Consider the following 14,858-nt stretch of genomic DNA (forward strand, 5'->3'; position numbering starts at 1 on the left):
CACAAATGAAAGAAATGGAGGACAAAAAGCGACTGGATATAGAGTTCACATCTACGCTTATAAGGTTTTTCAAGAATTTCCTAGAAAAGATCGATAAGACCTATGAGGATATGAAAAGAAATCAACAAGAATTAATAAGGAATCATCAAGAAATGATAAGGGATCAACAAGAAATAAAGAATACATTGTCTGAAATAAAAAAATATTATAGAGAGTCCTAAAAACAGAATGGAAGATCGCAAGAATCAAGTCAAAGATTTGGAACATAAAGAGCCAGAAGACACTCCTCCACAGAAGCTAGAAAGCAAGAGAATCCAGAAAATTGAAGATAATGTAAGAAACCTCTGGGACAACTTCAAGCGAACCAACATCAGAATTATGGGGGTCCCAGAAGATGAGAGAGAGCAAGATATCGAAAACATACTGAAAGAAATAGTGACAGAAAACTTCCCTCACCTGGTGAAGTAATTAGACTTACAAGTCCAGGAAGCGCACAGAACTCCAAACAAAAGGAATCCAAAGAGGACCACACCAAGACAAATCATAATTAAAATATCAAGAGCAAAAGACAAAGAGAGAATATTAAAAGCAGCAAGAGCAAAGAAGGTAGTTACCTATAAAGGAGCACCTATACGATTGTCAGCTGATTTCTTAACAGAAACCATGAAATCACAGACGGGCCAGAAGGGAATGGCAAGAAATATTCAAGGCGATGAATAGTAAGAACCTACAGCCAAAGATAATCTATCCAGCAAAGCTATCACTCAGAATCGAAGGTCAGATAAAAGCTTCACTAATAAAAAAAAGCTAAAGGAGTTCATCAACACCAAACCAGAATTATATGAATTGCTGAAGGGGGTTCTTTCAGAAGAGAAAGTAAATAAAGATAAAAATTATGAACAACAAATACGTAACTATCAACAAGTGAATCTAAAAACCAAGGAAATTAAAAAAAAAATCTGATGAACAATATTAACTGTTGAATATAATAGAATCAGAGGTATGGAAGGGGAGTGAACTGACGATTCTTGGGGAAAAGGGGATAGGGGGATGTGGGAAGAGATTGAACATAAACTGTGCACCTATGGATGAAGACAATGCGAAGTGGGGAAAGGGCAGAGGGTGGGGTGGGAACCTGGTGGAGGAGAGCAATGGTGGGGGGGGAGGGAAAGGAACATTTGTAATAATATGAACAGTAAAAATTTATTTTAAAAAATAAATAAATAAAAATAAAAAAATAAAAATTAGCCTGCTACATTTAGTCAAACATTTAATTAACTCACCCCTAGTGCCTTGGCAGATCCAAATGATTTTGAGGGCATGGTATGGCCCATGGGCCGGAGGTTCCCCAACCCTGGTTCAGTGGATGCAAGTTTCTTCTGACAAATCTCTGGAAGGACAAATATGGGTATATTATGGCTCTGTGGTACTCTAGACCAGACCAAGTAATGCCCAGTATTCAAAGGCTGTAGAATTATTTTAGGACAGATATAATGGAATGAGGATTGTTTTAAAACAAATAATTTATTATTATCTTAATCTCAGCCATCGTAATTGCCATCACATCTTGCATTTATATTTTAAAATATTTTTTAAGCCGAAACCAGTTTCGTTCAGTGGATAGAGTGTCCGTCTTCAGACTGGAAGGTCCCAGGTTTGATTCCAGTCAAGGGCATGTACATTGGTTGCGGGCACATCCCCGGTAGGGGGGGTGCAGGAGGCAGCTGGTTGATGTTTCTCTCTCATCAATGTTTCTAGCTCTCTATCCCTCTGTAAAAAATCAATGAAAATATATTAAAAATAAATAAATAAATAAAATATTTTAAAAAAATAATACTAGAAATTTACTACCTATTTATTATTACCATCATTATTTCCTAAAATACCTCTGGAATATCCATGTAAGGATTAGTGGAGTTTAACTGTAATACAGAGTGGAAAAAGAAAAAGGTGCAGATATATGAAATTAACTACCCAGCAGTCTTGCAGTTGGATTTGTGTTTTTGTGTTTAAGTAGCTTAAATGAGTATCTTTGTGTTGTGATGAACACAGCAAATCCTCTTTGCCAAAGTTACTAAACCCTCCTCACCTAACAATGCTCTCCTTGTTGATCTTCAGGGCATGGTGTCTCATCTGTTTAGTTTGGCTTTTTAGTTGACTTTCATTGACTTTGCAGCAAAGCCTGTTTTCTTTGTTTAATATGTTAACTCACATATGTAGGTGAACTCAGCCATGTAGGGATGGGCATGTAATTTTTAAAATAACACACACTGGGTTTGATGAGAGAAAACAATTATTCCTAGCAAATGAAGGAGCAAATGTTTGACTTTTTGCATAATACCTTGCTGTCTTTTAGAGGAGTTGTCCAACTGTCTTTTGTTAAGAGACACAGATTTCTGGTTGCTGAATTTCTGCCAGCTTGCTTTCTATATATAGTGCTCAACCTTAGATTAGATAGAGACAGCTTTAAATCTTTAAACTCTTGCAAGGATAGTAGCATCATTTAGTGCTAATTTCTGGAGAACTGCAGTTAGTTATTATAATATTATTAATTATATTCCCTATGCTGTACTTTACATCCTTATTATTATTTTGTAACTGCCAATTTTTACTTCTTCTTTTTTTTTTAATATATTTTATTGATTTTTCACAGAGAGGAAGAGAGAGGGATAGAGAGTCAGAAACATCGATGAGAAAGAATCATCAATCAGCTGCCTCTTGCACACCCCCTATTGGGGATATGCCCACAACCAAGGTATATGCCCTTGACTGGAATCGAACCCGGGACCTTTCAGTCCGCAGGCTGACACTCTATCCACTGAGCCAAACTGGTCTCGGCCAATTTTTACTTCTTAATCCCTTTACCTTTTTCACCCAGTCTCCCTTCCTGCTCCCCTCCCCACCACCAACCCCCTTCCATCTGGCTGGCAACCATGAGTTTGTTTCTGTTTTGTGTATTCATTTATTTTGTGTTTTATATTTTTCATAGAAGTGAAATCACATGGTATTTGTGTTTCTATATCTGACTTATTTCACTTACCATAACATCCTTTAGGTCCATCCATGTTGTCATAAATGGTAAGGTTTCGGTCTTTTTTATGACCAAGTAATATTTCATTATATGTACCATTTCCTTTTTATCCAACCATCCATTGATGGGTACTTAGGTTGCTTTTATATCTTGTCTATTGTAAATAATGCCGCAATAAACATAAGGATGCATATATCTTTTCAAATTAGAGCCATATTGATATGATGAAAAGAAGATATATGTGTGAGAAAATGTTATTTTATGTTATGATTAAAACTATTATGTTTGGGTGGGACAAAATCTCTGTGCTATAAAGTTCAGAGCAGCTTCTTAGATTTATTTATTTTGGTTTTGTCAGAGAGAAAACAAAAGTGTCTGAGAGCTGTTTGCTCTTTTCAACAACCAGATACTATTTGGGTGAATTCCTTTTTTTTGAGGGATGTCTAAGTTACAGAGAACAAAATACATTGAGGATTTATCAAAATGTTCCCCCCATTTTCTGCCTGGAGCATGAGGCAATATTTTCTAGTTTCATGGTAAGAACCTGTTTAGACTCTATAGGGAATAATAAATTTGAAGGAGTTCCCTTGGATTGGACTTCTTAAAGCTTTTGATTCTCAAGCTAATCCAATCTGTGTCTCTAGAAAATTCATTTCTAAGAGTTTATGTTTTCCGAGAGTAGGGGTGTCGAACTCAATCAGAGAAGGGGCCAACATCTAAAATCCAGCCTAAATCGCGGGCCGAATGGTTTACTGAACAGTCATTGTGATGGAAACGCAGCGGAGTGCAGTGATGACAGCGCGGTGCGGGCCACATTGCAAGGCCTGGCGGGACGGATTTGGCCCGCGGGTCTTGTGTTTGACACATGTGTCCTAGAGGCTGCTGACTATTTGTTTCTCCTCCAGCTAAGTAGTAACTCTATATTTACCTGTCTTTCGTTTTGGGGTTAAGGTTTGCCATGTCTTCTCAATTCTGTCATGTATCTAAAAAGAGGTATTGCATTTTATGTTTTTCAGGATTTTTCATGTTGTGATGATGGGAATGATCACTTAGAACTCTTTACATATCAGTACAGGAACCATCCATTCACTTCTGTTAGAATGGATGGTTCCTGTACTGATGAATGTTCTCATCTGACGTACATCATAACTTGTACAATGTTTCTGTTAGAAAAAATAAAAATACACATATTGAGCAGCATGTCAATGAATATAAAAGATGTACAACAGAGAATTGAAAGTACAACACAGAATTGAAAAATTGTGAATATGTAGATTAATACCTATTGATACTGAAATTCTGATTTGGTTTAGTAAATTTAACGTTATTGCTGTGTTTCTGGCATGGTTAAATCTCAACATTTCACATCTCTTCTAGAAGTTCTCTAAAGAAAGCCAACATATAAAATGCTTTTAAAATCCTAAAGAAGTTTTATATAAATCACTTTTGAAATAAAAACAGTGATCCTCATATCAAATAATATAAAAAATTGAAATCTAAGGCTCTTATTTTGTGTGTGTTGAGAGCTGCTGGCAATTGGAATACTCTTATCAATAGGAGGCACCAAATGTGAATTACTTACACTTTAGAATATCTTTTTATGTGATAGAGACGTTTGTTATGCAACCTGAGGAATGGTATTGTCATGTTTAATAGGCATTCTGATTTACTAACATACTTGAAATATCAATATTTAAAACTCATTCATTTAACTTCTTTTATTGATGTTGTTTTGAAAACTCTTAAGTACCTACTTAGAAATGCTTCCCAAGAAATTTTCTTGTGTTTAATGTACTATGACTTCTCCTTCCTCCCTCCCTCCGTCCCTTATTTCTTTTTTTCTTTCTTCTTTTGATTATTTTTAAAACACTGTGATTTGCAAACATAGTACACATTTCACCGAAATAAGACTTGGGGAAGAACAGAGGCAGAGCCAAGTTCCAGCAGAAGGGCAAAGGGGAAGCCTTCTCTAATGTTTTATAATTGACCAAAGCAGGAGAACTCTTTAATAAAGATAGGGCCCTAATTTTATTCCTGGAAATCTTTGATACTCTTAGTCTTTTGGTGCAAATTGATATTAAATTAATAAACAAGAACTTGAAACAATTTTCCATCTGTTTGTTCTTTGGGAGAACGGGGCAGCTGGTAGACCACAGGGATAGGGCTGAGGAAAATTTTTTTTTCTTTCATTTTAGCAGTTTTTAATGAAGGATGCATATACTATTGCTTCATTCTTACATCTTCTCAGTTGTTTCTTCCTTATATTTGCCCTTTTTCTTTCCTCCTTGGTGAGATTTGGCTTTACATTCCAGGACCCTTTCGCTGTCTTTGTCGTTTTAACCCAGTGACAACCACCTTTCTGGGCTGAATGCTCACATGGGCTGTTGTGTCATTGGTTTCTCTTGCTGCATATGTTCAATGTAAATGATGCATTTTTTTCCCCCCCTGTAAACTTGGACTATGTCACCAATTTGCTGACCTTGGTAGTGTCCTCACACAACTTGACCTTCATCATCCTTTTGGGTGGACATGGAACAAACATCATAATTCTGTCTTAACTCTTCAGAAAGAGGGAAAAACATAACGTTCATGTGAATGTGGGAAGGTGCATTAAAATGCCTTTTATGGTTCTTGCTCTACTTACAAGACACAAAGGGATTACACTTCATTTTGTCAACTGCTACTTCCGTGATGGCCACAAAAGGAAAGAGAAGATGGGGGTTTCAGAGCAGTTCCTCTAACTCAAAATCTCTTGATCTGTTTGAGAGTGTGCTTCTGCCTTTTTATTCTCCGCTCAGACTTTTTTTTTTTTACTCCAAGAGAAATTTATTGTGTGGATTTACAGCTAACAACTTAATTGAAAAATCTCTTAAGTGACAATTTTACACAACTATTTTTTCCTTTATTGATTAAATTATTACAAATGTGTTCTTATCCCCCTAATGTCCCCCAACACCCCCGATCCTTCCCTCACCCTTACCCACTGTTGTCTGCGTCCATTGCTTATGCTTATATGCATGCATACAAGTGCTTTGGTTAATCTCTCCCTATTCCCCCAACCTCCCCTACTTCCCTATGAGGTTTGAGCATCTGATAGATGCTTTTCTGTTTCTGGATCTGCTTTTGTTCATCAGTTTATGTTGTTTATTATAATCCACAAATGAGTAAGATCATGTAATATTTCTCTTTCTCTGACTTACTTCTTTCACTTAGCATAATGTTCTCCAGCTCCATCCATGCTGTTACAAATGGTAAGTGTTCCTTCCTTTTTATAGCAGCATAGTATTCCATTGGGTAGATGTACCACACACGGTTTTTTAATCCACTCAGCTGCTGATGGGCACTTAGACTGATTCCAAAAATGTTCTTCCATCTGTTTATATCTTCCTTTATCTCTTTTTTCGAAGACCTGTAGTTTTCCACGTATAGTTTTTTACCTCCTTAGTTAAGTTTATTCCTAGGTATCTTAAATTTTTTTTGTGCAATGGTAAATGGGATTTTTAAAAAAATATATTTTTATTGATTTTTTACAGAGAGGAAAGGAGAGAGATAGAGAGCTAGAATCGTCGATGAGAGAGAAACATCGACCAGCTGCCTCTTGAACACCTCCCGCCAGGGATGTGCCCACAACCAAGGCACATGCCCTTGACCGGAATCGAACCCGGGACCCTTCAGTCCGCAGACCAACGCTCCACCACTGAGCCAAACCGGCTTTGGCAGTAAATGGAATTTTTAAAAAATATCTCTTTAAGTTCCCTATTGACATATCAAAAGGCCATAGATTTCTTGGTGTTAATTTTGTATCCTGTTACATTGCAGAATCCATTTATTAAGTCTAATAATGTTTTGATGAAGTCTTTAGGATTTTCTATGTACAGTTTCATGTCAGCTATTAATAATACTGATTTGGATGCCTTTTATTTCTTCTTTTTGTCTGATCACTTTGGCCAGTTCTTCCAGTACTATGTTGAATAGGAGTGGTGAAAGTGGGCATCCCTATCTTGTTCCTGTTCTTAAGGGAAATGGTTTTAATTTTTGCCCATTGAGTATGAGGTTGGCTGTAGGTTTGTCATATAAGGCTTTTATTATGTTGAAGTATGATCCTTCTATTTCCACTTTGCTGAGCATTTTTATCAGAAAAGGGTGTTGGACTTTGCCAAATGTCTTTTCTGCATCAATTGATATGATTATGTGATTTTTGTTTCTCAATTTGTTTATATTAATGATTATTTCTAGGCCAACTATATAAGTAGAGTTAGTAAGATGAGGTAGATTATAAGGAAAATAAATCAGAAAACAGCAATATTAAAGATGTGTAAAGGTATTTTGATATTAGAACAAACATCACAGTTTATTAGGAATATCATTTGCAATACCATTACTTTCTTCCAAATGTTGTAGATTTTGTCAAGGATGCTATCCCTTCCCTAATAATGCTTTTATCCTTATTTCTTTAGTAATGAACTCTCAACTCTTATAACTTATAAGCACATGACTGCACAAGCAAAACAAATGAAATACGAATAAGAACTTTGAACAACCATAAATTGATTACTCATGGCTGCCCAGATAAAGACTACATTTCCCAGCTATTTTTGCAGCTATGTTGACCATATACTTTAGGATCTAGCCAATGATACGTGAACAGAATGCAACCACAGTTGTGAGAGCTACAAAAGCCATTTTATAACAGGGGATGAAACACCTGTCTTAAGAATGATAGAACAACAAAATAGAAAGTGCCTACGTCTTCAAGACCATGGAGTTGCCATGTGACCCCTGAATTACTTGTGCTTCAGCTTTTTTTTTTTTTTTTTTTTTTTTTTACAGAGATGAATAGAGAGTTAGAAACATTGATGAGAAACATCAATCAGCTGCCTCCTGCACACCCCCTACTGGGGATGTGCCGAAACCAAGGTACATGCCCTTGACCAGAATTGAACCTGGGACCCTTCAGTCTGAAGGCCGATGCTCTATCCACTGAGCCAAACTGGTTAGGAGAAAGAAATAAATGTCTTTGTTTGAGCTTTGAGCTATTATTTTTTTGGCCTTTGTAGCAGAAGCAAGAATTGTATCCCAATTTACCCATGACCCTTCTAATATAGGCCAGTGTGCTAAAGTCCAATAGTGATTGTACTTTACAATCTTTTGATAGAGAATAAACATAATGACAAAGGGATATAAAAAGATTTTGAATGAAGATTTATTAATCACAGCTATATTCATTTGAAAAAAAGTAGTACTTACCTAGTTGAGATATATTGCTTATTCACTCTATTGATAATGTTTGGATTGGCATATGGATTTAAGGACTCTTTGCCAGACCTCTCCCCAAAATTACTTTTTGAAGTCAGTGGACATAGGCCTCAGAATAAAAAAATGAGATTAGGCAATATGGGATCTAGTTTAGAATATGTAAATAAAACCTGAAATGCCAGGGCAACTATAAAACTGTTGTCTATAACCAGGTAAATGAAGAGAGTAAAGGGCCAGAAGGTCTAACATCTATAGTGGACATTGTATAACCCCCTTACCATCACTTTGCTACTTTCCCATTGCATAACAGCCACCCCACTTGGGGGAATATACTGACTTGAATAGTGTTCCCCAAAGTTATGTCCACCTAGAACCTGTGAATGTGATCTTACTTGGAAATAAGGTCTTTGAAGATATTAGCAAGTTAAGATGAGGTCATGCTAGGTTAAGGTGGGCCCTAATCCTTTGATTTATCCTATATAACAAAACCCTAATATGCAAATCGACCAAATGGTGGAATGACTGGTCACTATGAACTGACCACCAGGGGGTAGATGCTCAAGGAGAGCACCACTCACCCAGAAGCCAGGGTCACAGCTGGCGAGTGCAGCGGTGGTGGAGGGAGCCTCTACAGCAGCACTAAGGAGCAGCTAGCTGAGTGGTAGGGAGCAGGAAGCAGGATGGCGATTTGGAGGAGGGGTCCTGGACTGCGAGAGGGCACGGGCTGGGCTGAGAGACACCCCCCTCCCCTAGTACATGAATTTCATGCACCGGGCCTCTAGTGATTTTATAAGACAAAGGAAATTTAAACATAAGATACATGGATGATCAACATGTGAAGACAGATGCAGAGACTGGAGTTAGCTTACCATAAATAAAGGCCAAGGAATGTGGGCAGCCATCAAAAGCTAGAAAAGGCCAGGAGGGGTTCTTCCCTAGAGTCTTTGGAAGGAACATGGCTCAGCCAACAATTTGATTTTGGACTTCTAGCCTCTAGAATGATGGATAGTATATTTCTGTTGTGTTAAACCACCAAGTTTTGGGGACTTTGTTATGGCTACCTAGGCAATGAATACAGTGGGATTAGTGCTGCATGTTAGATGCTATTCAAAAGGTTTAATATCCAGGACATGATCCATCCAAACAGAAGGGATGCCTACTATATCGCTAAAGCATGGTGCAAATGGATCTTTGCTTTGGAGATACTGACCTTTTAGTTGCTGGATAATGGAAAGGTCAGGGGGATTTTAGGAAGGGTTGCTGATGCAGTGAGGAACACTTGGGGAGACTCAGAGCATTAGCTGCTTATGGTTAGAAGTGTTTCAGTATTTAAGAAACCTACGGAGTCATACCAGGGAGTTCCAGGCATACACCTTGGTTGGTCTAAACCAATATAGTTGTGCCCCTTATCCATGGTTTCGCTTTTCATGGTTTCAGTTACCTAGGGTCAACTGCAGTCTGAAAATACTAAATGGAAAATGACTGAACTAACGATTCATAAGTTTTAAATTGTGTGCTGTTATGAGTAACGTGATGAAATCTTGTACCATCTTGCTCCACCCAACTTGGGACATGAGCCATCCCTTTGTCCAGTGTATCCACCCTTGTATACGTTCCCTGTCCTTCAGCTCTCTGGCTTGTTAGAGTGACTGTCACCATACCACAGTACTTGTGTTCAAATAACCCTTATTTTTTATTACATAATGAACACAAAGTCCGTGAGTAGTTGAAATTTTATCCTACTAGGTATATATATATATATATATATATATATATATATATATATATATATATATGGGGGGGTTGGGGGGGTCTTGGAGTGTATCCACTGAAGAAAAGAGTGTGAGTGGGGACTATTGAATATCTTTCCTTTTTGCCACCACAGATAATTCAAGAGGGGTTCAAACTGGGTCAATGAATGAAGTTTAGACTTTTATTGTTTGGCTGGGAAAAACATGTCCTCTCCTGGCAGATGTGAATGAGAAAGAAGAACATGACCCTAGTTGCTTCTATCTGAAGCAACTTTGCGACTTGGGAAGCTAACTTAGGGCAGAACCAACCATCAAGAAGCGAAATGAACTGAGACAACTGAGGCAATTGTAGCCAATAAAGGGAATAGCCTGGAGCTCTGGTTATTTGCACCAGAGTCTCCTCCGTCCTCCAGACTTTTGGTTACATGAGCCAATGAACTCTCTTCATTGTTTATGAAAGTTTATGTTGGGTCTGGGTTTTCTGTTGTTGTAACTAAAAAGTATCCTAACTGATCAACTACTGACTTTCCTAGCAGATATTTACTAGGTCCTTCTCTTTGAAACATTCTATTCTATTTTGATGTCTAAGAGTGTAATTTTTTTTTTATTACCTTTACTTTTGTGTTCTGTTAATAAATGAGACACCAGCCAGGCTTCAAGGAAATAGGGTTTTTCTTATAGGCTGCTATCATCAATTTTATACTGAATCCTTTTTTTAGAATACAACTCAAAAGCACACAGATACATGCAAGGGTGTGCACATAAACACACACACACACACACACACACACACACACACACGTGGATACATATCTGCATTTCCCCCTACTGTACCACTTGCCATACATAGTAAGAACTAACTTATATTATTGATGCAATTGATGGGCAAAATGTGCAAACAAATGGGAGAGGATCTGTAATCTATGGGGATAATGGGAAAATAAAAGAAAGCATTAATTCAAAGAAATATGGCTTTGTGAATAAAATTCTTATCTATAAGAATAACTCCAGCTCTGACTGGCTTAGCTAAGTGGATAGAGCATTGGCCTGCGGACTGATGGGTCCTGGGTTCGATTCCAGTCAAGGGCATGTACCTTGGTTGCGGGCACATCCTCAATGTGAGGTGTGCAGGAGGCAGCTGATCGATGTTTCTCTTTCATTGATGTTTCTAACTCTCTATTCCTCTCCCTTCCTTTCTGTAAAAAATCAATAAAATAAAATGAATAACTCCAAAATAAATCAAATGGTAGTGCAAGGGCCTATTTAAATAAAGAGGCTAGCAAGTGAACAGAGATGGAGAGAGATGGGTAGAGGCAGCTAGGGAAAAATCATGAGATTTAAACTCCTTTTCCTCTATCTCAGCCTTCAAAAGAAATCTTTCTTTTGAAGTCCTGGGGGCCATTTTCAAAACAGGGCTAAGAAGAGGCAGAAATTAAGTATCACTGCTCTTCATGGCAGCCCCCCCCCCCCAAAAAAAAAGAGAAATTTTGAGTTGATTCAATTGATTTAGGCTACCTTGAATACTGTTCATCTATTTGCATGCTGAATTTGAGGCAGTTACTGTCTATACCATCTTAACAATAAATATTAGAAAGTGCAATTCAACATTTAGCTATCATTTTAGTTACCTTTGATTGATTTTGAAATTAGTATATAGCTTCCAATAAGAAGGAACAAGAATTTTAGAAAGAAAACTATAAAAATGATAGAGTAGCTTTTCCCAGGATGCAATTCATGTTAATCACTGGTGTCTGAATAATAGCGAGCTGAGATTTTATCAATACATGCAGCACCACACATTTCCTATTTTAGTCTCTAATTAGTATTCAGGTGTGCAGTGGAATAAGGAAATTAAATGCGAATGCTGTTTCATTTGTGATTTAATGTGTACAAGTTGTTACTACATGCTGCATTTCCCCTGTCTACGTACATGTGTAATTGTTTTTTTCTTTTTCCTTTGTAATCATGGTATCTTTGCGTATTCATTTGATTCAATCTTCTAAAGGCATGATATGAATAAATCTTGGTTTCAAAGAAAATCATTACCTTCTGTAGTTTAGACATGACAATAAGAGATATCTGACAGTCAATTTCGAATGCTTCACTTGAGCACTTAGCTTAGCCCACTAGTGTAGAAATTTTAGTTTTCCCTTTGTTTTACTTAATTTGTGATTAACAGCTAACTAAAATTGTGAACCCCCCGATGAAAGTAATTTTGTAAATATTACATGCTATTTTATGTTCCTCAACCTGTACTTCCCTTATTAAGTATTTTCATGTTAGAAATTTCAGAGTTAATGTGTGAGGAAGTAACTAGCTACTTTAGTTAGCTAGATTTCTCTTCCTGGAAGAAAATTACTATAATGGTTACTTTTGCTAAAATGCAATTACTGTCACTATAACAATCAATCATATTTTTATATAAGAAACTTTAACAACTTTTGAATGCATTAAGAAAAGTTAATGAAAAGGACTCGGTGTGAAATAAGACTAGACATTAAAAGCCCCCACCCTGACATCTAATGTGAAAAAAACTCAACTATTTTTCTTGTAATAATGTTTTAATGCCTTTTCAAAATCACTGAGAATTTTTTTAATATAGTAGTAAGCAAGTTTCTTAGCACATCATTGAAAATGCTATACATATTCAACAACTAGTAGCTATTATTGTTTCTGTTGAATAGTTTACTCCTAATCTATCAGAATCTGTTGTCCTCAAGTTTTTTGAATTAAACCAAAATACATAATTTGAAAAGGTTTAACAATGTGATACTCCTAGAGATGAAAATATCTCCACATGAAAAGTGGAGGTTAGGAAATATAAACCATATCAGTTCTTGGCTTTAAAAGGAGATCACTAATTGAGGTCAGAAAATTCTTTGTCTCAAAATTTTGTTCAGTCCCCAAAAGCATCTGGAATATACTCATGAAGGTAGAATAGTACTGGTAAACATAACATGAGATTACTGCTACTCAAAATACCAAGCTTCTCTTGTAGTGTTGGGAATATAGAAACAGGTGACTTGATCCATACTGTTATATAACATGTGTTTTGATGGTGAATACATTTAAGTGGTGCATTAAATATATCAAGAGTAATATATTATCAGTAGAAGACATTATTTTATGTAGCTATTGTACTAAAACCCCGATTTAATGTCTTTCAGCATAGGCAATTACAGCTCCCTTCTCTCTTCCAATCCATCCCAGCCCTGCTCTCTACCCCAATGTCTGTTTCTTCTACTTTTCCTAATACCTTTAAGGATATTAAACTAGTCTCCTAAACTGGATACATTAGTTATTTTGATTCCTTTCTCTTCATTAGCTTTCTCATTCAATCCATTACCAATAATTTCCATTTGAACTTTGCAAAGTCTCTGTAGACATCCAGTCTTTGTTTAGGCCACCTGTCAGCCTTTTCTGTAACCTCCATAAGGTCTCAGTGAAATCGGTCTCCTCTCCTTTTCACCCATCCTCCTCCCTACTTCCAGTGTTATCTTTCCCAACTCCTTGGCATGGCATTCTATTCCCATCCCATTCTGTGTGTTCTCACCCCTTGATAGTTTCCTGGGAAATCCTTCCTGCTGTTTCTGGTCCTGCCAGTGACTTAAGGAAACCCCCTAGTGCTGTAACAGTGAGTTATGCTTTTTCTTCCTGGAATATAGTTTCTAGGGCTCTAGTTAAAAAACAATTATTGTTTCTCCATCAATACCTTCACTTAAAAAATGCTTTCTCTTTCAGACCCCAGGCTCAACAGTTTGCTGCTCTGTGCTATCTTAAGTCTGGACCTAAGTGGTTTGTAGCACTTGGCTATACTTTTGAGCTTTTCCTCGGATGTATTGTGAGCTTCTCTAGAGCAAGGACATGTCTTATTCTTTGTTGTATCATTAGTGCTCAGCTCAGTGCATGATAGTGCCGTAGGCTCTCAATACAGAGTGGAAGAATAAAAGAATGAATAAATCCTTCAGCACTTTTAGTTGTGAAACAATTTCAATGTTATCACTTATTGATTCACATTCTGTCTAGAAACAAAGCCATTAAAAATAATAATTTTTTCATGCTATAAAAATTTGCTTTTATCAATTTACCAGAAAGCAAAATCCATTACAATTAGAGGTCATTCTTCATTACTAGGAAGCCTATCAGTTATTATGGATTCCTTTTGGTATTAAAAAATATGAGCTGACCCAGCTGGTGTGGCTCAATGGTTGAACAACAACCTATGAACCAGAAAATCAAGATTTGATTCCCAGTCAGGGCACATGCCTGGGTTGTGGGCTCGATCCCCACTGGAAAGGAATGCAGGAGGCAGCTAATCAATGATTCTCTCTCATCACTGATGTTTCTATCTCCCTTTCCCTCTCCTTTCCTTTCTGAAATCAATAAAATATATTTTTAAGTATATTTTAAAAATAGAAAATATGAGTTGGTGTGTGTGTGTGTGTGTGTGTGTGTGTGTGTGTGTGAAGGGATTGAGCAAAAAAAAAGAAAAAAGAGAGAGAGAACTCATGGACATGGACAACAATGTAGTGATTGCAGGGGTGTGGGAGGGGGTGGGTGGTGATGGAAAAGGGTATAAATGATGATGGAGGAATATATATGCTGTGAATGACTAGTGGGTAATGACTGCATGAACAATTTTTTGTTAATTAAAAAATCCCAGGCAAAGACATACCATTACAAGGTATTTGTAGGGCATTAGATTTATTTTTCTCTAAACTAAAGCTGGACATAAATTCCATTTGCTGGCATTTTCCCCAATTTTATTGAGAAATAATTAACATACATCCCTGAACAAGAAAAAGGAGTACATCGTGATG

At 36.9% G+C, this 14,858-nt stretch overlaps 1 pseudogene; it reads right to left on the bottom strand.

Moving 5' to 3' along the window:
* Window positions 1-5,265: 5,265 nt before the first annotated feature.
* LOC118709787 lies at window positions 5,266-5,700 on the bottom strand (annotated as a pseudogene).
* Between the last annotated feature and the right edge of the window lie 9,158 nt (window positions 5,701-14,858).

Source organism: Pipistrellus kuhlii, unplaced genomic scaffold (assembly GCF_014108245.1).
Source record: "Pipistrellus kuhlii isolate mPipKuh1 unplaced genomic scaffold, mPipKuh1.p scaffold_m20_p_7, whole genome shotgun sequence".
NCBI classification, from domain to species: domain Eukaryota; kingdom Metazoa; phylum Chordata; class Mammalia; order Chiroptera; family Vespertilionidae; genus Pipistrellus; species Pipistrellus kuhlii.